The sequence below is a fragment of the Pseudophryne corroboree genome, chromosome 1 (assembly GCF_028390025.1).
Source record: "Pseudophryne corroboree isolate aPseCor3 chromosome 1, aPseCor3.hap2, whole genome shotgun sequence".
In the NCBI taxonomy this organism is placed as follows: domain Eukaryota; kingdom Metazoa; phylum Chordata; class Amphibia; order Anura; family Myobatrachidae; genus Pseudophryne; species Pseudophryne corroboree.
In genome coordinates this window covers 459,232,973-459,260,765 of record NC_086444.1, presented here as the reverse complement: position 1 = coordinate 459,260,765, position 27,793 = coordinate 459,232,973, and the positions used below count along the sequence as shown (strand labels likewise).

The 27,793-nt window shown below is 46.7% G+C and overlaps 1 protein-coding gene and 1 long non-coding RNA gene across 4 annotated transcripts in view; one reads left to right on the top strand and one right to left on the bottom strand.

Moving 5' to 3' along the window:
• AUH (AU RNA binding methylglutaconyl-CoA hydratase) overlaps positions 1–27,793 on the bottom strand; it is a 625,046-nt gene that overhangs the window by 294,786 nt on the left and 302,467 nt on the right. The gene's annotated exons all lie outside the window — the stretch shown is intronic.
• Positions 7,545–9,599, top strand: LOC134902710 (uncharacterized). Its single transcript, XR_010175740.1, has 3 exons — positions 7,545–7,617; positions 7,691–7,903; positions 8,823–9,599. It is a non-coding gene; the product is annotated as an uncharacterized LOC134902710 (long non-coding RNA).

Genomic DNA, 27,793 nt, shown 5'->3' with positions numbered 1-27,793 from the left:
GGCGTTACCAGGGCGTCCACCGCTATTGCCTGAGGGTCCCTTGACCTGGCGCAATATCTGTCTAGTTTTTTGTTTAGACGGGACGCCATCATGTCCACCTTTGGTTCTTCCCAACGGTTTACTATCAGGTGGAAGACTTCTGGGTGAAGTCCCCACTCTCCCGGGTGGAGGTCGTGTCTGCTGAGGAAGTCTGCTTCCCAGTTGTCCACTCCCGGAATGAACACTGCTGACAGTGCTATCACATGATTTTCCGCCCAGCGAAGAATCCTTGCAGCTTCTGCCATTGCCCTCCTGCTTCTCGTGCCGCCCTGTCTGTTTACGTGGGCGACTGACGTGATGTTGTCCGATTGGATCAATACCGCCTGACCCTGAAGCAGGGGTTTCGCTTGACTTAGGGCATTGTAAATGGCCCTTAGTTCCAGAATGTTTATATGAAGAGATGCTTCCATGCTTGACCACAAGCCCTGGAAATTTCTTCCCTGTGTGACTGCTCCCCAGCCTCTCAGGCTTGCATCCGTGGTCACCAGGATCCAATCCTGAATGCCAAATCTGCGGCCCTCTAGTAGATGAGCACTCTGCAGCCACCACAGAAGAGACACCCTTGTCCTTGGCGACAGGGTTATCCGCTGATGCATCTGAAGATGCAATCCGGACCATTTGTCCAGCAGATCCCACTGAAAAGTTCTTGCATGGAATCTTCCGAATGGAATCGCTTCGTAAGAAGCCACCATTTTTCCCAGGACCCTCGTGCACTGATGCACTGACACCTGGCCTGGTTTTAGGAGGATCCTGACTAGCTCGGATAACTCCCTGGCCTTCTCCTCCGGGAGAAACACCTTTTTCTGGACTGTGTCCAGAATCATTCCTAGGAACAGTAGACGTGTCGTAGGAATCAGCTGCGATTTTGGAATATTTAGGATCCACCCGTGCTGACGTAACACTACCTGAGATAGTGCTACTCCGACTTCTAACTGTTCCCTGGACCTTGCCCTTATCAGGAGATCGTCCAAGTAAGGGATAATTAAGATGCCTTTTCTTCGAAGAAGAATCATCATTTTGGCCATTACCTTGGTAAAGACCTGAGGTGCCGTGGACAACCCAAACGGCAGCGTCTGAAACTGATAATGACAGTTTTGTACTACAAACCTGAGGTACCCTTGGTGAGACGGGTAGATTGGGACGTGGAGATAAGCATCCTTGATGTCCAGAGACACCATATAGTCCCCTTCTTCCAGGTTTGCTATCACCGCTCTGAGTGATTCCATCTTGAATTTGAACCTCTTTATGTAAGTGTTCAAGGATTTCAGATTTAAAATTGGTCTCACCGAGCCGTCCGGCTTCGGTACCACAAACAGCGTGGAATAATACCCCTTTCCCTGTTGTAGGAGAGGTACCTTGATTATCACCTGCTGGGAATACAGCTTGTGAATGGCTTCCAAAACTGCCTCCCTGTCGGAGGGAGACTTTGGTAGAGCAGACTTCAGGAACCGGCGAGGGGGAAACGCCTCGAATTCCAGTTTGTACCCCTGCGATACTACCTGTAGAATCCAGGGGTCCACTTGCGAGTGAGCCCACTGCGCGTTGAAATTCTTGAGACGGGCCCCCACCATGTCTGAGTCTGCTTGTAAAGCCCCAGCGTCATGCTGAAGACTTGGCAGAAGCAGGGGAGGGCTTCTGCTCCTGGGAAGCGGCTGCATGGTGCAGTCTTTTTCCCCTTCCTCTGCCCCGGGGCAGGAAGGAATGGCCTTTAGCTCGCTTGTACTTATGGGAACGAAAGGACTGAGTTTGAAAAGACGGTGTCTTTTTCTGCTGATGTGAAGTGACCTGGGGTAAAAAGGTGGATTTTCCAGCCGTTGCCGTGGCCACCAGGTCCGATAGACCAGCCCCAAATAACTCCTCCCCTTTATACGGCAATACTTCCATATGTCGTTTGGAATCCGCATCGCCTGACCACTGTCGCGTCCATAACGCTCTTCTGGCAGAAATGGACATAGCACTTACTCTTGATGCCAGGGTGCAGATATCCCTCTGTGCATCACGCATATATAGTAATGCATCCTTCAAATGCTCTATAGTTAACAGTATATTGTCCCTATCCAGGGTATCAATATTTTCAGTCAGGGAATCCGACCACGCGACTCCAGCACTGCACATCCAGGCTGAAGCGATTGCTGGTCGCAGTATAACACCAGTATGTGTGTATATACTTTTAAGAATATTTTCCAGTCTTCTATCTGCTGGTTCCTTGAGGGTGGCCGTATCAGGAGACGGTAACGCTACTTGTTTAGATAAACGTGTGAGCGCCTTATCTACCCTAGGGGGTGTTTCCCAACGCGTCCTAACCTCTGACGGGAAAGGATATAGTGCCAATAATTTTTTAGAAATTAGCATTTTTTTGTCGGGGGAAACCCACGCTTTATCACACACCTCATTTAACTCATCTGACTCAGGGAAAACTATTGGTAGTTTTTTCACACCCCACATAATACCCTTCTTTGTGGTACTTGTAGTGTCAGAAATGTTCAATGCCTCCTTCATTGCCGTGATCATGTAACGTGTGGCCCTACTGGACATTACGTTTGTCTCCTCACCGTCGACACTAGACTCAGTATCTGTGTCTGGGTCTGTGTCGACCCACTGAGGTAACGGGCGTTTTAGGGCCCCTGACGGTGTCTGAGACGCCTGGACAGGCACTAATTGATTTGCCGGCTGTCTCATGTCATCAACCGTTCTTTGCAAAGTGCTGACATTATCACTTAATTCTTTAAATACGATCATCCAGTCAGGTGTCGACACCCTAGGGGGTGACATCACTAACCCAGGCAATTGCTCCGCCTCCACATCATTTTCCTCCTCATACATGTCGACACACACGTACCGACACACAGCACACACACCGGGAATGCTCTGATAGAGGACAGGACCCCACAAGCCCTTTGGAGAGACAGAGGGAGAGTCTGCCAGCACACACCAAGCGCTATATATATATACAGGGATAACCTTATATAAGTGTTATTCCCTTATAGCTGCTGTTTATATAATTTTTAGCTGCCAATAGTGCCCCCCCTTCTCTTTTTTACCCTGATTCTGTAGCAAGTCTGCAGGGGAGAGTCAGGGAGCCGTCCTTCCAGCGGAGCTGTGAGGGAAAATGGCGCTTGTGTGCTGAGGAGATAGGCTCCGCCCCTTCACGACGTCCTTATCTCCCGCTCTTTTCTGTAAAAATGGCAGGGGTTAAAATACATCCATATAGCCCAAGAGCTATATGTGATGTATTCTTTTGCCAACCTAAGGTATTATCTGTTATATTGCGTCTCAGGGCGCTCCCCCCCAGCGCCCTGCACCCTCAGTGACCGGAGTGTGAAGTGTGCTGAGAGCAATGGCGCACAGCTGCGGTGCTGTGCGCTACCTTAGTCTGAAGACAGGATCGTCTTCTGCCGCCGATTTCACCGGACCTCTTCGCTCTTCTGGCTCTGTAAGGGGGCCGGCGGCGCGGCTCCGGGACCCATCCAGGCTGAACCTGTGATCGTCCCTCTGGAGCTAATGTCCAGTAGCCTAAGAAACCCAATCCACTCTGCACGCAGGTGAGTCCGTTTCTTCTCCCCTTAGTCCCACGATGCAGTGAGCCTGTTGCCAGCAGGACTCACTGAAAATAAAAAACCTAAAATACACTTTTATTCTAAGCAGCTCAGGAGAGCCACCTAGCCTGCACCCTTCTCGTTCGGGCACAAAAATCTAACTGAGGCTTGGAGGAGGGTCATAGGGGGAGGAGCCAGTGCACACCACCTGATCCTAAAGCTTTTATTCTTGTGCCCTGTCTCCTGCGGAGCCGCTATTCCCCATGGTCCTTACGGAGTCCCAGCATCCACTAGGACGTCAGAGAAACCTACTTTAAACTTTTACACTAAGCAGCTCAGGAGAGCCCCTTAGCCTGCACCCGTCTCGTTCGGGCACAAAAATCTAACTGAGGCTTGGAGGAGGGTCATAGGGGGAGGAGCCAGTGCACACCAGGAAGTCCTAAAGCTTTTTACTTTGTGCCCAGTCTCCTGCGGAGCCGCTATTCCCCATGGTCCTTTCGGAGTCCCCAGCATCCACTAGGACGTTAGAGAAAATGACATTGCATTAATTCTAGAGCCCAGTAGGCAAATGTCCCTCTGGGCATCCCTCATATATAGGACAGTGTCTTTTATATGCCCCAGGGTCAGCATAATGGTATCCCTGTCTAAGGTATCCATTTCCTCAGACAGATTATCTGTCCACGCTGCTACAGCACTACACATCCACGCCGACGCAATTGCCGGCCTCAGTAGAGTCCCTGAATGTGTATAAACAGATTTCAGGATACTTTCCTGCTTTCTATCTGCAGGATCCTTTAGGGTGGCCGTATCCTGCGACGGCAGGGCCACCTTCTTAGATAAGCGTGTCAGAGCTTTATCTACCCTAGTGGAGGATTCCCAGCGCACCCTGTCCTCTGGCGGGAAAGGGTATGCCATAAGTAACCTTTTGGAAATCAGGACTTTCTTATCTGGGGTATCCCACGCTCTTTCACATAACTCATTTAACTCATGTGAAGGGGGAAAAGTCACCTCTCGCTTTTTCTCCCCATACATATAAACCCTCTTGTCAGGGACAGGGTTTACCTCTGATATGTGTAAAATATCCTTCATCGCTATAATCATGTAACGTATAGCTTTTGTCATATTTGGTTGCAATTTTGCATTATCGTCGTCGACACTGGAGTCAGAATCCATGTCGACATCTGTGTCAACCATTTTGGATAGTGGGTGCTTTTGAGACCCTGAGGGCCTCTGCGCTGTAGGATCAGGCATGTGTTGAGACCCTGACTGGCCCGAGGTATCAGCTTTATCTAACCTTTTATGTAAGGACACACCACACACACAGGGGAAGCTCTAAATGAGGACAGGACCCCACAAGGCCTTTTGGAGAGACAGAGAGAGAGTCTGCCAGCACACACCCCAGCGCTATATAACCCAGGGATTACACAGTAACTTAGTGTTTACCCAGTAGCTGCTGTATTATGATTTATGCGCCTAAATTTATGTGCCCCCCCCTCTCTTTTTCACCCTTCTACCGTGATTCTGCAGGGGAGAGCCTGGGGAGCTTCCTCTCAGCGGAGCTGTGGAAGGAAAATGGCGCTGGTGAGTGCTGAGGAAGAAGGCCCCGCCCCCTCAGCGGCGGGCTTCTGTCCCGCGATTTCTTGTAAAATAAATGGCGGGGGCTCATACATATAACAGTGTGCCACTGTCTATATGCAGCATTCGCCAGGAGGTAACAATTGCTGCCCAGGGCGCCCCCCCCTGCGCCCTGCACCCTACAGTGACCGGAGTGTGTGGGTTAGTGTGGGCGCAATGGCGCACAGCTGCAGTGCTGTGCGCTACCTCATGTGAAGACAGGAGTCTTCTGCCGCCGATTTCGATGTCTTCTCCGCTTCTGTCTTCTGGCTCTGCGAGGGGGACGGCGGCGCGGCTCTGGGAACGGACGACAAGGTCAGGTCCTGTGTTCGATCCCTCTGGAGCTAATGGTGTCCAGTAGCCTAAGAAGCGCAACCTAGCCGCAGTTAGTAGGTTTGCTTCTCTCCCCTCAGTCCCTCGTAGCAGAGAGTCTGTTGCCAGCAGAAGCTCTCTGAAAATAAAAAACCTAACTAAAATACTTTCTTATTAGCAAGCTCAGGAGAGCTCACTAAAAGCACCCAGCTCTGTCCGGGCACAGATTCTAACTGAGGTCTGGAGGAGGGGCATAGAGGGAGGAGCCAGTGCACACCAGATAGTACTAAATCTTTCTTTAGAGTGCCCAGTCTCCTGCGGAGCCCGCTATTCCCCATGGTCCTTACGGAGTCCCCAGCATCCACTAGGACGTCAGAGAAAATATGGCTTTGGTGCGGGAGCTGATGAGGCATCATCGGCAGCTGTTTGGCCATGATGCTGCAAAGGTTTCGTCACGCAGGAAGACTGTTCTGTGGGGGAAGGTTGTTGCGGCTGTGAATAGTGAGGGTGTGGTGAGGCGGACCGAGGACACGTGTCGTAAGCGATTCTACGACATCAAGCGCTGTGTCAAGGCTAAGATGTCGAAGGAGGCTAAATCAGCCCGCCAAACAGGGGGTGGACACCCCTTCCGAGCGTCCTATCGGGATTGGGAGGAGCCTGTGCGTATTCTGATTCCGCCAGAAGAGGTTGGTGCGAATCATGTCCGGGATTCGGATCGGCCAAGGCAGGATGGTGAGTTTATTATTGTTTTTTATTTATAATTTTAACATCTGTGCTTTGTCCTTAGTTGTCTGAAATGTCTTCTAGCTAATTGTGATTGTAAGTTGGTTCATTCTTATAATGTGTTGGTGATGTAGTTTTAATCACAATTAGTTTTGTTTTTTTCCTTTGTATTGTCAATTTAGCAGGTTGTCTCTACCTTTTTCTGGTGTTTTAATTCCAAAGTAAATTGTTGTCGGTGTATTTTAATGAAGTGTGATTCATGTGTTTTTTGTAAAAAATTTTTTCAATGGACTTATGGTTATTGTGTATTGATCTGGGTTTTCTTTTGTGTGGTTGATGTGATTTTTCAAGCATATTTTTTTTTGATGCTTACAATTTGTTGTAGATATTTGTGGGTAGTGGTTTGTTGTTAGCAGCAAAATTTAGTAACATATCGTGCTATATTCTGGTTGTGTCAAGCTACCAGGGGTAAATTTACTAAGATGGGAGTTCTATTTAAGATGGGATGTTGCCCATAGCAACCAATAAGATTCTACTTCACATTTATCTTGCACATTCTAGAAGATAATACCTGGAATCTGATTGGTTGCTATGGGCAACATCCCATCTCAAATAGAACTCCCGTCTTAGTAAATTTACCCCCAAGTTTGTGTTTTAAGTAGTATAATATTGTGCATTATGCACCTTTGTGTATGGATTGGTTGGTGAAATTGTTTATTAATTCAACTATACACACCCAATGAAGTCAGGCAGTAAAGCATTATAATAGTTTAGTTTACTTCTCATCAGGTTCCACATATGTTTACATCACAATAAGGAATTTGCATAAACAGATAAACATAATACAGGTTGAGTATCCCTTATCCAAAATGCTTGGGACCAGAGGTATTTTGGATATCGGATTTTTCCGTATTTTGGAATAATTGCATACCATAATGAGATATCATGGCGATGGGACCTAAATCTAAGCACAGAATGCATTTATGTGTCATATACACCTTATACACACAGCCTGAAGGTCATTTTAGCCAATATTTTTTATAACTTTGTGCATTAAACAAAGTGTGTCTACATTCACACAATTCATTTATGTTTCATATACACCTTATACACACAGCCTGAAGGTTATTTAATACAATATTTTTAATAACTTTGTGTATTAAACAAAGTTTGTGTACATTGAGCCATCAAAAAACAAAGGTTTCACTATTTCACTCTCACTCAAAAAAGTCTGTATTTCGGAATATTCCGTATTTCGGAATATTTGGATATGGGATACTCAACCTGTAGTATGTTCATTAGTACATTCTTCATATTTTTACAGTACGAAAGAGAAGCAGCACAGCCAGGCCACATCCCACACTGCCAAGAGATGCAGATGCTGGTGATGCAGGTAAGAATTTAGTGTAAACACATATTCTGAAAACACAGAGAAAAGCAGAATGTTAATGTTTATCTTATCACAGGTTCTTGTTCAGCAAACCCCCCTCCACTAAGGCGCCCATCACAGGGCTCGGATCCTCAACATAGGAGGCCAACCAAGAGACGCCGTCTTGAGGCTGAATCACCAGCAGCATCCTCAGCACCCCAACGGCGCATCTCCATAGTGTCGGCCCTGCCACCACAAGCCATTTTGGCAAGCCCAGAAAGCGAGGATCCTCAATCCCCTCAGCTGTCTGGTGAGTAAACATAACAATAACTTGTAAAGAAGTTAAAAAACAGTGGAGTAGATGTATTAACCTGGAGAAGGCATAAGGAAGTGCTAAACCAGTGATATGTGCAAGGTGCTAAAGGAAGCAGCCAAACAAATCCTAACTGTTAATTTACATATTGGAGCTGTTTGGCTTGTGCCTTTATCACCTTGCACATATCACTGTTTATCACTTCCTTATGTCTTCTCCAGGTTAATTCATCTGCCCCACTGTTTGTGCACAGAAACAAAAATGTGTCACAAATAAACATTCATCCTTGTAATAATCATCAACAGCAAGCACATGGGGGTTTATGGGGTTTTTTTGGTGCATAATTTTCAGAGGTGATGTTGGGCATAGCAACAAATATTTTTTTTTTCAATGTTTGCTAGAAACAGCTACATAAATGTTAAGTTTCATCCAATTGTTTTGCATGCCCAACATCACCAGTTCGAAACATAGGACACCTTAAGACTTTTTCCCCCATTGTTAATGTTTACATTTTTTCCCACTATATTTGTTTAAGTTTTGGCCAGACCACTGACTGCCTTGAACAATGTATGAGTGTATGGCTCAACACATTTATTGTATTGTGTGTGTTCTTCAAAAGGAAGCTTCATACACAATATGTAAATGTAGTAATTTGTATTTGTTAGAGTTCTTCGTGTTCGAACATTAATTATGGCTCAGAGTCCAACAATTCCCTAAAACATTTTTCAACTGAGTAGTGAACGTTAAAAGCAACATATTTATACAAAAAGGAGAGCTAAATTGTGAAGTTTAGCCAACAATCTATTTATCAATACCAACATGAATATTAAGAAGTAATGCATGTTGACGTAAAGCTATAATTAGACCAATGCTAAAAAATAATGACTAAATAGTGTCTGTCTTCAACCCCATACAGAACCACACATCATGGCCGACGATGCCCAGCAGGAAAGTGACCAGCAGGATACCTACACACTACACCTGCAAGCCATAGATCCTACCCAGACAACCACGCCGCAGGACATACTCCAACCACCCCAAACATCCCACAGCCCCCAATTGAGCCCAACACCACCCTAGCAACAAATGGCCCCCGAGTTTTGTAGCAGTTGGGCCACACAACAGGCGCAACACTATGCGTGACTGAACACCCACACCCAATACCTTGCCAGTCTGCCCCATCATCTGCCGCGACTCAGTCGGAACTCAGACAGACTGATAGTTCAGGTTGGCAGAATTGCCAATTCAATGGAGCAGATGAGGGCAGACAACACCCAAATGCAAGCCAATCTGCAACGCATCATGGATGAACAACAGCGGCAACAACAAACCCTAATTCAACTGATTCAACACAACCAAATGATTAACGAAAACCTGTCCAGAATTATAGCAAACAACACTGCCGCTAATACCCAAATGACTGCAAGCCTAAATAACCTCAGCCAAAGCCTTAATGTGTTGGCATCACACCAAGTAAGCTCTAGCTCGGGAACAACTACACAAAGCCAAACCCCAGTTAACTCGCCAGTTAGACGCTCAAGCCGAACCCGGCCCAACGAACCAGGGCAAGCCTCTGCACACAGCACACACACACACAAAAAAATAATAATGACGCCTGCAGAAAATAGTTTGTTCCAAATAATGTTTTTTGATTTGTTACACCAAAAATGCCTGTGTTAAAGGTAATAAATTATTCACACGGAATATGTGTATTGTTTAATTTGCAACACAAACCACCTGCACATTACTGGATTGGCCCAGATGTCTATTGGTATAAATATATTGCCTGCCCCTAGGTGGCCTCAGCTCAACGTGTGTGCAATCTATGGCACCCAGCACATTGGCCATGCCAGCAAGCTCAGAGAAAGCTACCCTGACTGCATGCCACTGCGACTCCTGGGTAGGGAAGCAGAGAGAGGCATCTATGTGGGCATCCAAGACATCCAAAACCTGAGTGGACATTACCAAATTTAAGGTGAGTGTCATGACCTGTAATCAATACAATACTGTGTTAGATTACATTACAGATGCCCCACTTAGACATAGACGTGTATGTATGTATTAACTCACCTGGATTAAATATTTAGAAATGGTGGCCTGTGAGATACTAATTACATCGCCAGTCACAGGCTGGAAGCTGCCAGTAGCCATAAAGTGCAACACAGCCATGAGTTTGTGCAGGCCTGAGACAGAGCGAGAGCGTGCTGTGTCAGGGTCTAGGTTCAGTTTGACAAGGTCATACAGACGGAAAAAATTTTATTCTATTTAGCCGGACCATCTGTATAACCTGGTCATCGGCCAATTTGTTCAAGTTTAAACGCCCCCTAAAAAAACCAGGCCTGCCCAGCCTACGCGGAACCTGTACAACCTGCTTACCATGTTCAGTTTCCTGGCCTTGCTTTATTGTAGCCTCATGGAGCAGTCTCAGGTATCCCCCAGCAAACAAGAAATCAGTACTACGCACGGTAGCAGCCATTTCAGAGTGAGAGATGTGAAACATGTGCTTGGGTCCCTTTTAAAGGTCCAAAAAATCAGGTGTGAGTAATGTAAAATTGGAAACACATGTAAACACGCTTCTCAAAAGCAGGTCTACTTTTTTTTAGGCTTATTTTACGATTTGCATTTTTTCACGGCCGCACATGCATTTTCACGGAAGAGATTTCAAATACGAATGCTTAGTAAATGACCGAGTTCTATACCTAAACTGCCGCGTTTGACCGATGGTGTATTCATTCGTATTTTTACTACACAGCCGTAAAAAAAATACGAATGCCCTCATCACTGCCGTGATTTGAGTTTAGTAAATTCCGGAGATGACACTTTGAAGACAAAACACCATCTCGGTCAAAATCGGGAGCTTAGTAAATATACCCCTATATATTTACTTCATAAAAATACAAAACTGTGGTTCCACAACGTAAATGCAATTTTGTATATTTGTCATAATGTCAACATCGCAGTGAAGATGTATTTCAAAATGTCAACGTGTTCACAATGTTGACATGTGAAATGCTGCTATGTGAAATGTTGACATTCTCTGGATGCTGATAATAGGATTTTTAATTACCTACCAGAAAATCCTGTTCTCGTAGTCCGTAGAGGATGCTGGGGTCCACATTAGTACCATGGGGTATAGACGGGTCGACTAGGAGCCATTGGCACTTTGAGAGTTTGAGAGTGTGGGCTGGCTCCTCCCTCTATGCCCCTCCTACTAGACTCAGTCTAGAAACTGTGCCCGAGGAGATGGACATCTTCGAGAGAAGGATTTTACACAGATAGTGGCGAGATTCACACCAGCTCACACACAAGGCATACCAAGCCAACTAGCTTGAAACATCAGCAAGGGCTGAACAATATTACTTACCAAGTAACGAAACAGTACTTACAAAGAACTAAGCAGTACTGAACTAAGTAACCACTGCAGGATCACGAAGCGCTGGGCGGGCGCCCAGCATCCTCTACGGACTACGAGAAAAGGATTTACCGGTAGGTAATTAAAATCCTATTTTCTTTTACGCCCTAGAGGATGCTGGGGTCCACATTAGTACCATGGGAATGTACCAAAGCTCCCAGAACGGGAGGGAGAGCGCGGAGGCTCCTGCAGAACTGATTGATCAAACTTAAGGTCCTCAGAGGCCAAAGTATCGAACTTGTAGAACTTTGCAAACATGTTCGACCAAGACCAAGTAGCCGCTCGGCAAAGCTGAAAAGCCGAGACACCCCGGGAAGCCGCCCAGGAAGAACCCACCTTACGAGTAGAGTGGGCCTTAACAGAGGTAGGACACGGCAATCCTGCCGTAGAATACGCATGCTCGATAGTAAACCTGATCCAGCGAGAGATCGTCTGCTTAGAAGCAGGACACCAAGTTTCTTGGGATCATACAGGACAGAGTCCGATTTTCTGTGACGAGCAGTCCTCTTCACATAGATTTTCAGAGCCCTTACAACATCCAAGGACTTTGATGAAATTGAGGAGTCAGTCGCAACTGGCACCACAGTAGGTTGGTTGATATGAAATGCCGACACAACCTTCGGAAGGACTGCGGAGGTGTCCGGAGCTCAGCTCTATCTTCATGGAAGATCAAGTATGGGCTTTTAAATGACAAAGCCCCCAACTCCGACACACGTCTAGCAGAAGCCAAGGCCAACAAAGTGACAGCCTTCCACGTGAGAAATTTGACCGCAACCTCCTGTAGAGGCTCAAACCAGTTCGACTGGAGGAACTGCAACACCACGTTAAGATCCCAGGGTGCCGTAGGCAGCATGAAGGGAGGCTGGATGTGCAGAACTCCCTTCAAAAAAGTCTGAACCTCAGGGAGGGCAGCCAACTGTTTCTGGAAGTAAATGGATAGGGCCGAAATCTGGACCTTTATGGGATCCCAACCTCAGGCCCATATCCACACCTGCTTGCAGGAAGAGGAGAAAACGTCCCGATTGAAACTGGCACCACAATAGGTTGGTTGATATTCCTGTTCCTGGGAACCCGCGGCAGCAGGATTCTTGGATTTTGGTCGACCTCCTCTAAAGAAGGTGTTGTTTTAGTAACCCAAAAGGACTGTGATGCAGCTGCAGAAAACGGTTTCTTCGTAGCAGATGCAGCTGAGGAGAGAAAAGGTGACTTGCCTGCTGTAGCCGTGGAGATCCACGCATCCAACACTTCCCCAAAGAGAGCCTGACCTGTGTAGGGTAGGGTCTCCACACCTCTCCTGGATTCTGCGTCGGCAGACCACTGGCGCAGCCACAGTCCTCGACGAGCTGAGACAAACATAGAAGATATTACTGCAGCCATTGAACCCAGGTCCTTCATGGATTCCACCATAAATCCTACAGAATCCTGAACGTTACGTAAAAATAATTCAACGTCACTTTTATCCATTGTATCCAAATCCTCAAGTAACGTGCCTGACCACTTTACTATGGCTTTGGAAATCCATGCACAGGCAATATTAGGACGTAGTATCGCCCCTGAAGCCGTGTATATGGATTGGAGCGTAGTATCAATTTTGCGATCAGCCGGCTCCTTTAAGGCGGTAGATCCTGGGACAGGTAAAACCACCTTTTTCGAGAGTCTGGATACAGACACGTCCACTATGGGTGGGTTTTCCCATTTTTTCCTATCCTCCTCAGGAAAGGGGAAAGCAACCAGAACCCTTCTAGGGATCTGGAATTTTTTCTCCGAGTTCTCCCACGCTTTCTCAAAAATAGCATTTAATTCTTTGGACGCAGAGAAGGTTAGCGAGGCTTTCTTATTATCAGTGAAGTAAGCCTACTCAACCTGCTCAGGTGTCGTATCAGCAATATTCAACACATCCCTGATAGCCTTTATCATCAACTGCACCCCTTTTGCAAGAGATGCAGCCCCCTTAGCACATCCCCATCACTGTCTGCCGTGTCAGAATCGGTATCTGTGTCATCTTGCATAATCTGGGCCAGAGCACGTTTGTGGGAACCAACAAAGGGGGGCCCTGAGGAAACAGAACCGGACCAAACTGCCATAAAGTTCTGTAAAACCTGAGTTGCAGATTCATTCTGTGCAACCCTAGTAGAAATCTGAGTTATCATAGATTTGATAGAGGATAACCATTCAGGCTCCCTTGCTGGTATCTGCACTAAAACAGTGCAATCCTGATTGCATGGAATGAGATCATCCTGAGAGGACATATCCTCTGCAGCATATGACATAGAGTCCCTGGACATAGCTAAATGGAGACCACAGAGACCACTTTCAATGGTATAGAGAGACCCCAACCAGCGCTGACTGTGCACCTTAATAGGTTACACAGTCTTTACACAGCCTCCCCCCTTCTACAACCCCCTGGTACCGTGAGAGATAGCTGGAGTTCCTCTGGAGGGACTGCACATCACTGACTGCATGCAGGAAAATAGCGCTGAACGCTGCTGGGTCCACTCTGAGGAGAAGCTCCACCCCCTTAATGGCGCTGTCTTCCCGCCCTTCTGGAGATTATACTGGCCTGAGGAATTGTGCTGGCAGCGATCCCGGGACCCTGACAGGCTTGAGAGGTCAGTGTAGGGTGTAGGCGCTGGCTCAGGGCGCCCCTATGTACCGCTGAGCCCCGGAGCGCAGTTAGTCCTGCGCTCCATACCCTGTTGTCGCCATTTTCACACCGGCTCCCCGCTTGCTAGGGTGGCCGGTGACTCACTCGCCACTGATCTTCTGGCTCTGTAAAGGTTGTTGACAGCAGCCTCCCTGTAAAATAATAAACTCTAAAAATCCTTTTGTCCTAGTCCGTAGAGGATGCTGGGGACTCCAAAAGGACAATGGGGTATAGATGGATCCGCAGGAGCTTGGGCACACTATAAAGACTTAAACTGGGTGTGAACTGGCTTCTCCCTCTATGCCCCTCCTCCAGACCTCAGTTAGAAAACTGTGCCCAGGAGAGACGGACATTTCGAGGAAAGAATTTATAATTTAAACACAGTGAGTGTAATACCAGCTCACACCACGAACATACCGCAAGACATGGCCTTCAACAGAATACCAGCCCACGGTATGAAAAACATACAGCCATATGCTGAGAGAATATGTAACACAACCTGTGTGCAACCTAACCAATAATAAGAAACCACATGCCATGGCATGAACAACGTCAGCGATAGCCTGACAGAGAAGAAACACCACAAAGTGCAACCAAAATCAATAACTGCAGACACAGTACGCACTGGGACGGGCGCCCAGCATCCTCTACGGACTAGGAGAAAAGGATTTACCGGTAGGTACTAAAATCCAATTTTCTCTTATGTCCTAGAGGATGCTGGGGACTCCGAAAGGACAATGGGGTCTATACCAAAGCTCCAGAACGGGCGGGAGAGTGCGGATGACTCTGCAGCACCGATTGAGCAAACATGAGGTCCCCATCAGACAGGGTATCAAACTTGTAGAGCTTAGCAAAGATGTTTGAAACCCGACCAAGTAGCCGCTTGGCAAAGTTAACCCGCCGAGACACCTCAGGCATCCGCCCAAGAAGAGCCCATCTACCTAGTAGAATGGGTCTCCCCCGACTTCGGTCACTGCAATCCAGCCGTAGAACTAGCACGCCGAATCGTAGCACAGATCCAGCAGTCTCCAAGAGAGAATTTTTAACACAACCTTTAATAAAGGTTCCAATCAGTGAGACACAAGAAACGCAACACCACGTCAAGATCCCACTGTGCCAAAGGGGGCAAAAATGGAGGTTGGATGTGCAGTACTCCTTTCACAAAAGTCCGACCTTCCGGAAAGGTGGCCAAATCTTTTTTTTTTTAAAGAAAATTAATAAGGCCAAAACTGCCCTGAAACGGAGCCTAACTTTAGGCCTGTATCCACACCTGCTTGCAAAGAATGGAGAAGAACGACTCAGCTGTAAGTCTTCCGTAGGAACCTTCTTAGGTACACACCAAGACACATATTTACGCCAAACACGGTGGTAAGGCTTCGCCGTTACTTCTTTTCTAGCCTGAAAAAGTGTAGAAATGACCTCACTGGGAATACCCATTCGGACTAGGATATGGCGTTCAACCGCCACGCCATCAAACGCAGCCGCGGTAAGTCCTAATACACGCCCGGATCTTGTTGTAACAGTTCCTCCTGTAGAGGAAGAGGCCAGGGATCTTCTAAGAATAAATCTTGAAGAACTGGATACCAAGCCCTCCTTGGCTAGACCGGAACAATGAGGAACGCCGGAACCTCTGTTCTTCTCACGTTTATCACCTTCAGCAGAGTGAAAGCGGAGAGGACACATAGACCGACTGAAAACACCCAAGGTGTCACGAGGGCGTCCACTGCTATAGCTTGAGTGTCCCTTGATTTGGAACCATATTCCTGAGGTCTCTCGTTGAGGCGAGACGCCAACATGCCGAATTGAGGCACTCCACAAAAACTTGTCACTTCTGTGAAACTTTTCGATGACGACAGTATTTCTCCCGGATGGAGAGCGCGTCTGCAGAGGAAAGCTATTTCTCTGTCGTTTACGTCCGGAACAAAGACTGCTAATATAACGTTTACCAGTCTTTCCACCCAGCGGAAAACTATTTCAGCTTCTGCCATTGCCGCTTTGCTCCTTGTTCCGCCCTAGCAACTTACTTACGCCACTGCTGTCAAGTCGTCCGACAGAATTAACACGGGCAGATCACGAAGAATATGTTCGTTTAAAACAGCTCTTAATTCAAGAAAGCTTATCGTAGACAAGCTTCGCAGCATGACCTTTTCTTCTGGAAATACTTCCCCTGCAAGGACTGCTCCCCAGCCTCGGAGATCTGCCTACATGGACACCAGGATCTAATCCTGGATCCAGAACCTTCGTCCCTCTAGTAGGTGAGAACTGAGCAGACACCCCAGGAGTGATATCCTGGCCATTAGAATTATATTCCGGTGTATGTGCAGGTGAGACCCGGACCACATTCCCAACAGGTCCCGTGAAAACCACTCTGGCATTCGACCTGCTCACCGAAAAGGCCTCCCACCCAACCTCTTTATCAACGGAACATATTGATGGAGTGGCACTGCAAATCTGATCCGACTCAGGATCCTCAGCTCTCTTTCGCAGGAAAACACAGAACCTAAACAGTTCAGTATCTACCCTGATACCACCTCCGACATCTGCGGCGTTGGGAACAACAGCCCTTCCCTGTGTTGAAGAACAGTCAGAGAGAAAGAACGATTTGCACCACTTGTTTCTTGACCTCACCTCAAGCAGGCAAACATCTCAGTCCAGAATAACAATGGCTCTTACTATTGAAAGAAAACCATCATACTACCATCACTCCAGTGAAATGTCAAAGACAATCCTGGCTATCCCTCCAGGTAATCTGAATGCATAGAACAACGCATATAAAAAAAACTTTTTTTTTTTTTTTTTTTTTTTTTTAAATATAACCGGGACAGTAGGACAAGGCCCTGAACCTGACGCACCTCTGGTATGGCGTCACGTACTACCTCCCCTTCCAGAGGGGAAACGGCAATATCCATTAGAAAATCAGTGAGGGGAAACATCTGTAACACCAGAATGTCCCCCTCTGGATTCTATAAGTAACTCACCGGTCCTAGTCCATTCCTGGACTAACTGAAAGTAGTAACTGAGTCCTCACTGGAGCGGGGTTCCGCTATATAGACTCTGCGACATCCTCTTCTGCGAACCTAACAAGGCTGCAGAACTCTTACCTTTTCACCTTCCACAGGCTGTACAGAAAGGGAAAAACAAGAACTGTATCTAACCGATTAAAATGACTGCATCCCACAAAAGAATGCGTCACCAACCGTTGTGAGGGAATCTAACTCCCGAAGTTAGACTTACCAGGAATATCCACCAAGATTGACTGAACTGAGGCATTCCCCCAAACAGCGGTACACCGTCCCAAGGAAAAACTCCAGTAACTCTCGGAGTCAGCCTCAGCATTCCCCCGGCCACACTACCTGTAAACGTACGGCAGCCTGTCGCAATGTTATAGAGAAGAACCAACATAAGGACTCCCTCATGTGCATGTAATGCAAATAAGCCCACAGCATAGAAATATAATATCACTTAGCTTTCCTGTATACGATCCTTTGAGACAGGGCCCCGTGTCGACCAGGCGTTGACTTTCACAGTATTCTATCCGTGGCGGGAAAAGAATAAACCTTCGGACTCCTGGAGAGGGTGCGAGTCACGGCCGACCTAGAGCTTTATCAACAGAGCGACCAGCACATGAGAAGGAATACTGTTACTTCAGTATTCATTATAAATCATAATATGAATATACATATTGAAATACACATATACACACATATCCTAAATATATATATAACATAAGCGGATTGTCCGGAGCCTTCGGGTCCCCAGTGACATTAATGTGTTCTGAACGTGTATGACCATGTACTGAAAAGCCCCAGTTGTGGATCTACCAGGAAACATAGTCGACAGAAAACCCTAGTATTCGTCGACAGCAGGGATTAGTAACCAGACAAAATTACATTGTTGTGACCACAAGGGGTCCGAGAAAAGTATACCTATACCAATATCAATCCCCCACAGAACTACCATGTCTGTGCTAAAGCTACCGGTCCATGGAACCTTACCATACACATACCTACAAATGTATATACACAGGTATAAGTCAGATACAGCATGTCCATTTACACCCGGTGATAACAGTTGGTGCCGACAGGGTCACCCACATACTACTGTGCCTCCCATATAGTATTTACTTTTCACAAGCATACCACTACCGACCTGTTGACTACTGTATCAAGTACCCACATGAGTCGGCGATGCCGACAGTGAACCCCATAGGTGTTTATGACAGAACACTCACGCCTGTCGACACAAGTGAACTAAAGTGGGTATATCTGACAGGGAGCACACAGAAAATACACACAAGAATGATTTCATGCTCATTTCTAAAGCAACTAGTGTTATATATGTACAACATAACACTAAAAGACTGTGCCCCCCTCCTGTTTGAGCTTTACACACTTCTTGGCGGGGACAGTGAGAAAATGGCGCTGACTCCTGTATGTGTGAGGGCTAAGCCCTGCCCCCATCGGCGCGCTTTAGCCCCGTTATATTATATATACAGGCCGGGGACCGTATATAGTGTATACTCACTATATACCACCTGAAAACTATTGCTGTTCAGGGCGTCCCCCCCCTGCGCCCAAGTAAACCGTTGGTGTGTGGGAGCACCGGCGCGCAGCGCACCCGCTGCTATGAAATGGTGGGGGTATCGTACGCAGCACCCGGGGGCCCGTAGTATGCACTTTTGCCAGCTAAACCAGCCCTCAGCAACTGCTGCCCAGGGCGCTCCCCCCCAGCGCCCTGCACCCTGTGAATGCCGCTGGTGTGTGGGAGCACGGAGCGCAGCACGACCACTGCTATGAACTGGCGGGGGTATCGTACGTGGTGCCCGGGGCCCGTAGTATGCTCTTTTACCAGTTAACCCAGACCTCAGTAACTGCTGCCCAGGGCGCTCCCCCCCAGCGCCCTGCACCCTATGAGTGCCGTTCGTGGTATGTGTGGGAGCACGGAGCGCAGCGCTACCGCTGCGCTTACCTCCGTTACTGAAGTCTTCTGCCATCTGATGTCTTCTGTACTTCTCATACTCCAGGCTTCTTTCTTCTGGCTTCTGTGAGGGGGGTGACGGCGCGGCTCCGGGAACAAGCAGCTAGGCGAACCAAGTGATCGAACCCTCTGGAGCTAATGGTGTCCACTAGCCTAAGAAGCAGAGCCCTTGAACTAAGAAGAAGTAGGTCTGACTTCTCTCCCCTCACTCCCACGATGCAGGGAGCCTGTAGCCAGCAGGTCTTCCTGAAAATAAAAAACTTAACATAAAGTCTTTTCTAGAGAAACTCAGGAGAGCTCCCCTAGTGAGTGTCCATTCACTCCTGGGCACAAAGTCTAACTGAGGTCTGGAGGAGGTGCATAGAGGGAGAAGCCAGTTCCCACCCAGTTTAAGTCTTTATAGTGTGCCCAAGCTCCTGCGGATCCGTCTATACCCCATTGTCCTTTTGGAGTCTCCAGCATCCTCTAGGACGTAAGAGAAATAAACTTTACTAAAGAAGCTCTGGAGAGCTCCCCTAGCTGTGACCGGCTCCTCCGGGCACATTTTCTAAACTGAGTCTGGTAGGAGGGGCATAGAGGGAGGAGCCAGCCCACACTCTCAAACTCTTAAAGTGCCAATGGCTCCTAGTGGACCCGTCTATACCCCATGGTACTAAATGGATCCCCAGTATCCTCTAAGACGTAAGAGAAACATTACAAAACAGTGAAACCTTCACTGATGCAACTGGAACTCGCAGTTTATTGAATGAAACAAAATGAAACAAAAATCATTGTGCCCTATCATAAATAGTACACACAAATACTCAGAGAACATACTGTACTGCATTCATACAAATAGTCAGTACATACTATACCACAATATACACAAATATTCAGAGTATTCTACATACCTCATTCATTCCAACATTTCAATGGATACTATTCATCACAGACTTAAAATTGTCTGACCTGCCGTTAAAGCTGCATTTCTCATAAGGTTCAATTACTTTCATTTCAAGAACTGGCGGTTCTTCAAAGTCATCAAATGGTGAATGCAGCATTGGAAGGCAAGAAAGCCACAATAAAGCACACGTTTACATGAACCTTGATGTCAATATGATCATTACACATTGGATGAAAATGATGTGCATTCAACACAACAAATATATGTGTTTTCTGTTATCTGTTATTTTAGTCTCACAATTTTATATTTGTGTCAGACAGCAGGCACAAAACTTGAGAATACCTACAACCTTTGCTTCATAATGCGAGAAAACCTAGGAATGCACATCGGTCTTCACATGATGAGATGGCTGACCTTTGGATCCCCTCCTACATAATTAACTTCTTACAAATACAAAACAGATACATATTTTTAAAGGCCGTCGAAAATTATATGTTGGTACTGAGCAGGTCAACACACCAGCGACAGGTGGATGATGAATAGTGTTCACTCTAGGAGTGAAAAGGAGCATGGCGTCGTACTCCGGGGGCATATGTGCGAGCGCGGCGAAACGGGGGGGGGGCACGCAAATTAGGGGGCGTGGCCACGCCCACGCCATTTTAGGGGGCGGTGCGGCCCACAGACGCTACTATAGAGAGCGTCTGTGGCTGGCGACGTCACTGTTGGGGGCGTGCCCAGCACCTCCGTCGGTGCTGGGCTTCCCCCAGCTCTCTCCCAATGCGTGAATGGATGCAGCGCGCATGCGCGCATGCGCACGGCATCTATACACGCCGGGAGGGCAGGAAGCGGGCGGCTGTTCTAGCAGGGCGCCGCAAAAGGGGCAGGGCGGGTTTTGCCTGCTAAAAAACGGGCAGGGCGCGGCGCCCTGCTAAAACAGCCTAGAGTGAACACTAATGAAGATCTACTGGAATACCATGTCAGTCCAGCTGCTCAACCCACAGACTTCAACTGTTACTGCTGCTACCATTTATGTTCCTCTTTTGGTGGTTTCTGCAGACAAAGACATAGGAGGGGATCAGTACTAAATGCCGCCGGTCGGAATCCCGGCGGTCGAAATACCGACGCCGGAATCCCGACCACACAATCCCGACAGGGGTGGCGAGCGGAACGCAGCCCCTTGCGGGCTCGCTTCGCTCGCCACGCTGCGGGCACGGTGCCTCGCTATGCTCGGCACACTATTATATTCTCCCTCTATGGGTGTCGTGGACACCCACGGAGGGAGAATATGTCGGGATTGTGGCGGTCGGGATTGTGGCGGTCGGGATTCCGGCGTCGGTATTTCGACCGCCGGGATTCCGGCCGGCGGCATCTTGACCGCATCCCCATAGGAGGTCCAGTTGAGATAAATGGTGGAGGACAGTTGTGAATGCAAGCAATTACTGATTCATGTTTGTTTGTTTATTTATTTGTTGCTTCTTTTTTTTTTTTTAGCAATACATTTTCTAAGGGCGGTATTCTATTAGCAGCGGTACTTTATCACTGCTAATAGGTTCGCCGGGGGGCTATCCTATTAGCCCTGATGCCGGCATCCTTTTTACCCAATGCTAGCACATATCGGGGATTATAATCCATGAATTGGGCCCGCTGGAGCCGAGATAACACATGGGGGTAAATTTACTAAAATGGGAGTTCTATTTAAGATGTGATGTTGCCCATAGCAACATCTCATCTTAAATAGAACTCCCATCTTAGTAAATTTACCCCATGGGATCAAGGACTTGTGTGTTTTCGAGTGATCGTAGGGCCAATTTCGGCCAATCAAAGCGGCATCTAATTGGTCATTAATCGCGAAATCCACACGTTTCAAAACGGCATTGGGGTTTATGGGATACCGCCCCATGGCTGAGATGTAATGAAGTTGAGTTCAGCGATCGTGCGGGATTCCAGACTTTTTATTTAAGGGGCAATCGTGTACAAGGCTAAACTATACCTTGGACATGACTTTAGAAAACGTCTAAGTTCAGCCAGCATCCCACAAGTCCGCCGAACTCGGACTTCATTACATCCCGCCCTATGTGTCTTGAGGGATGGGGAAAATGGTATCCGGTCAGATGGTCAACAATGTTAATGTCGACTCTCATTAGGTCAACCACTATTGATCGACATTGACATGGTCGACGTGAACTAATGGTCGACACATAAAAATGGTCGACACATGAACGGGTCGACATGCATTTTAAAAAACCTCTTTTTTGGAACTTTTTCCTACTTTACGATCCACGTGTACTACGATTGGGAACGGTAACCTTGCCCGAAGCATGGCGAGCGAAGTAAGCCATGCAAGGGGACGCGGTGCACTAATTGGGGTTCCCTGTCACTTTACGCAGAAAACGACACCAAAAAAGTTTAAAAAAACGCATGTCGACCTTTTCATGTGTCCCCCTTTTCATGTGTCGACCATTAGTCCATGTCGACCATGCCAATGTCGACCAATAGTGGTCGACCTTAACACTGTCGACCATTCATACCGGAACCGGGGAAAATGTGGGGATGACATAATAAAGTGTAGGTGTGACATTAGAGTAAAGTAATAAAGTGAAAGTTACAAAAGCATTCCCAGAAAGTTATCACACCTTCATTGACAAAAAATAACACAGGAGGTGGTATATTTTATCTGTATTACACTCGTCAGTTATACTTAGTATGTTAGGTGCTCTATGTAGTCAGGTGCCTGAGATATATTGTTTATCTGTTGTTTGGGAAAGGGAAATTGGGAGTTTTCCTCACCAATAAAAAGCCTGTGGAGGACATTGAGGGTTGGTGGAGGAAGGTGATGGAAGTGGAGAGTCAGGGTGTGAATAGCAGTTACAGAAGCAGAATCGCAACTGCCTCCTTAACTCATTATTTGGGTTTTACCTTCTGGCGCTTTTTTAAAGAATGTTCGGCTTCAAAGGATATTCTCCATTGAGAGAAAGTGCTTAGAAAACTATCAGGAGAATGATGTAATATATTGACTATGTGGCCGATTCAGAGACGGAAGCAGCCGCACGTCTGTACGCAGCGCCCGCATCCATCTGGTCTGCACACGCGAACCAGCTGCAGTGCGTGTGCGCGACCTTTCTCTTTGCGGCCGCATCCAGGAAGGATGCAGCCACATGGTGATTGACAGTGGTGGGCGTTCGGGGGGATAACATTTCAGCGTTGCGTTGGCTATGAGGCCGAAACGGGGGCGTGTTGGAATCATTTTCGGGGCGGCTGCATGACATCACGTGCAGCAGCTCTGATAGAAAAAATTGTGGCAGACCGCATGCCAATGCAGTCGGGTTGCGCAGGCAGGGGTCGACCTTAAATCGATGGATCCACAGTTAAATTACAGATGCATCGTGAGACGATGCCACACAAGCTGGGCGGCCTTGCGGGAAGCAAGATCTCCGTCTATCTCTGGATAACCCCCTATATGTTCATGTGATAAGTGGAGCAACTGGTTAATCCAGTGTTTCCAAAACTTTTTTGAGTCACGGCGCTCTAGAGCAGGGGTGGCTAACCAGTCAGAATCAAAGAGCCAAAAAATCTTGTTAGGCACGTCAAAGAGCCGACATCAAGCCACAGGTGCACATGCACAAATGGGGTGTGGCCTTGTGCCTGCTAGGCCACGCCTCTGGTATAATATACATTTAAAAAGCCAGATGCACATAAAATACATTTTTAAAGCCAGATCCAACATAAAATACATTTAAAAAGCCACTTCCACATACCCTACTGTGTCACTTCAGCCAGCTACCTCATGTGTCACTCCTGCTAGCACACTCCTACAGTATGTCACTATAGCCAGCTCCCCCATGAGTCACTCCTGCCAGGACCCTCATGTGTCACTACAGCCCCTCTGAAAATACACCTTGTGCCATTGCAGCAGCCCCTTATGTGTCCTCTGTTTGCCAGTGGGTGTCTCACCTCTGGTATCTGGCTCTCTCAGTTCTCAGTCTCCGTAGTGCTGCTGCCTCCTGTCTGGCTGGAGTGCAGCAGTTTCCGGATCTGTTGTGGTCACGTCACATGACTTCGAGTGTCGGGAGCCACATTTGACTAAAGAAAGAGCCACAGGTTGGCCACCGCTGCTCTGGAGTATCAGAATTTTTTCCTCAGAGAACACGTTTCTTAGGTTCTATGCCTTTGATACCTTCACCTCCCAGGATGCTTCCTTTGGACGCCAGATTCTCACATCCGCTAAGGCGCATCCCCTCCCTTGAGGAACTGCTTTAGGACATCCCAATGTTTTCCCTGTGGAAACCAATGTAACCTGCTGCAGAAAAGGAGAGTTATGGTAGACTTACCATTGTTAACCCTCTTTCTGCGAGGTACATTGGAAAGGACTAACCACTGTAGAGGGCGGGAATGAAATTGAGCATACTCTACCATGTCGAAGGCCGACACCATCAGGCCAAGTACTTGCATTGCCGATTGCATCAACACCTTGGGGCAACGAAGGAAGTATCTTATCCTGTCCTGAAGCTTCAGGACTTTGGGGGTCATTCCGAGTTGTTCGCTCGTTGCCGATTTTTGCTATACTGCGATTAGTTGCTTACTGCGCATGCGTAAGGTTCGCAGAGCGCATGCGCTTAGTTATTTTACACAAAAGTTAGGTATTTTACTCACGGCATAACGAAGCTTTTTCATCGCTGTGCTGATCGTAGTGTGATTGACAGGAAGTGGGTGTTTCTGGGCGGAAACTGGACATTTTATGGGAGTGTGCGGAAAAACGCAGGCGTTCGAGTTGCAAAACGCAGGAGTGGCTGGAGAAACGGGGGAGTGGTTGGGCAAACGCTGGGTGTGTTTGTGACGTCAAACCAGGAACGAAAAGGACTGAGCTGGTCGCAATGGCTGAGTAAGTCTGGAGCTACTCAGAAACTGCGGGGTAATCGTTACGAGAAAAGTAGCGAAGCTTTCGTTAGCAATTCTGCTATGCTAAGATACACTCCCAGTAGGCGGCTTAGCGTGTGCAATGCTGCTAAAAGCAGCTAGCGAGCGATCAACTCGGAATCACCCCCTTTGTCTGGATACAGGAACATTCTCTGACTGTGTGTCCAAGAGTGCCCCTAGGTGCACCCTGCTCTGAGCTGGGACCAGCGAGGACTTCTTCCAATTGATAATCCACCTATGGGCTTGCAGGAAGGTCACCGTCAGTTGCAGATGACTGAGGAGGACTTTGTGGGAATTTACCAGAATCAGCAGATCGTCCAAGTGTGGCAGGATTCTGACTCTCTGGTGATGGTGATGGGCCGTCATCACAGCCATGACCTTGGTGAAGATACAAGGAGCAGCAGCCAGTCCAAATGGCAGAGCCTGGAATTGGCAGTGAAGGTTGCCAATAGTAAACCGCAGGAACTGCTGATGCGACATGGCAATAAGAATATGCAGATATGCATCCTGTATATACAGGGATAACATATAGTCTCCGGGTTCCATAGCCAACAGAATTGAGCGCATTGTTTTCATATGAAACCTGGGCACTCTCACAAACTTGTTCAGAGATTTGAGGTTGAGTATAGGCCGGAAGGACCCATTGGGTTTCGGGACCAGAAACAGGGTCGAGTAGTAACCTCTGCCCCTCTGAGACTGAGGTACCGGCACAAAAACTACTGTACTCAGGAGAGAACTCACAACCGTTTGCAGAGCTTGTGCTTTTAACCGATCCGAAGTGAAAGCCATATTGCAGAACTGGCGAGGAAGAAGTCTTTTGAATGAGATAGCGTACCCGTGAGAGACAGCTTACAGTACTCATGTGTCTGTATGGGTCTGTAACCAGACTGGGCGAACTAGCGCTGCTACTATCAAAATTACACAAAGTGTCTTTTAACCAATGTCACTCTTCAATTGGTCATCCAAAGGCGTTTTCAATAAAGTACTACTTATTGGATGTACCTTACTCACTGACGTTCAGTGAGATTTACTCATATAAAGGTATCTTTTCTTAATCCGTTTAGAGTCAGCAGATTCTTATAACTTTATACAGAGGATATCTCAGAATGAAGATCAATAGTTTGTTCATTTGACCATCACCAAAAATTAGGATAAATAGATGCTGGTTGGATATACCTTACTCACCGACGCACAGTGAGATTTCCTCATATAAAGGTATCTTTTCCTATAGCATTAAGATCAACATCACAAGGGCATATGGTAATTAACTCACCATTTATCTGGGCCCTATGTTCATCTAAAGGTTTCTTTATAGCTGCACCGTCAGTCACTTCCAATAATACCATACAGTATTTCCTCTAAAGTATTAATAGTTGGAGTACTGGATTCTTCATAAAAAATATTTTTATTCATAAAACAAAACTGGCCAAGACATAAAATCCATTTAAAATATAGGGATTACATCACTCCACTCCATAAGGACCTCAAACATTAACCAATCGCCAATTAAGTCCCCAGAGAAAACAAAAAAAGGGGATTGGGTAAATCTTGAAGAAAAAAGATCTTACTCCCTATATGGATGGGGATGCAGACTCCCTGTATCTCGTAGCACCAATGCGTTTCGGAAATGTATCCTTCCTCAGGGTGTGGAGTGTGCAAGCCTGATACATACATTTATACCAGATACACCTAACCATGTGATTTCTAACCAATCACTGTGCAGCATTTCTATCCAGACAAAAAAAATCCACCTTATAACAATATTTCTCACACTATTTTCACCTTATGATGTTCCAACTTCGTACATTTACAACTCCCTTAATTCTCATATATGAAAAAAACATTATTTGTATCTATAATCCAAACATAAACATAATTGCGACATCCTAAAATGTGGACCGGCTCTGTACTTTCTTAATGTATTCAGCATTAGGATCCATTCCACATTTTCATTATAACATTCATTCCCAAAAAGTGTCCAATCATATGTCCTTTCCCAGAGTTCCTCTTGGTTTCCCCCGCAGATTATTGGTGAATAGAGGGCGCCAAACGGTTGTCTAGGAGACGGCTTGTGTTCCACAGCGATCCGGAAGTGGGGATAGAGCTCCTAGAGGTGGTCCCCTTTTCCTCCGTGAGTGACTTGCTTCGCTTCCGCTGTTTGCGGCGGGTCGCGTCCTGACGTCAGCCGTATTGTCGTCAGCCGGAAGTTGAAGCTAGATCACTTCCGCTTTTTCGTGGAACGCAAATAGGAAGTAGTTCTTCTATTCCTCTTATCGGTGGAACACAAATCCAGATGGTATTAGAGTTAGACCATTGGAATACTCGTGACACATTAGAACCAGGAAAAAGAGAAAAAAATTGTCATTTAGTGTTACATTTATGTTTAACACCAACACAGTATACCACATGTATTCCAAAAGAAAACATTTTTTTAAAGAGAGAAAAATTATTTTAAAGTGTTTATAAAAACCACTTGGTCTCAAAATCAGCATTGAGACCTCTAGGGGAGAGGGTTTTTAGATCATATATCGTTCTCATTTCCAATTGTGCTAATTTCATATCTTTATCATCTGTCCTCCAACTAGATCTAACCGTTTTTATACCACAAAAACTGACCAAATTATTGATGTTATACTGATGTTGGTTTTTAAAGTGTAAAGAAACATTGTGAGTTTCTAACCCTTTTTTTATATTTCTTACATGTTCCGCTAACCGTGTCTTTAACATACGTGAGGTCCTGCCCACATATTGAACATTACAAGAACATTCTAACAAATATATACAGTATTTAGAATTACAGGTGACAAAATCCCTAATTTCAGAAACCCTATTTGTTTGACATGACTTGTATTCAGTGATCTTACTGTTGTGGCTCTTACAAGTGCGGCACATGATACACGTTCCGCATCTGTAAACCCCTTGGAGGAATTAACAGACAAAGACTTCGGAATAGAAACCACACTTCTAACAACCGCATCCTTAAGGTTGCGTGCTTTTCTGTATACGAATTTTGGAGCCATAGAGACATATTTCTTCAATAACGGATCATGTTTTAAG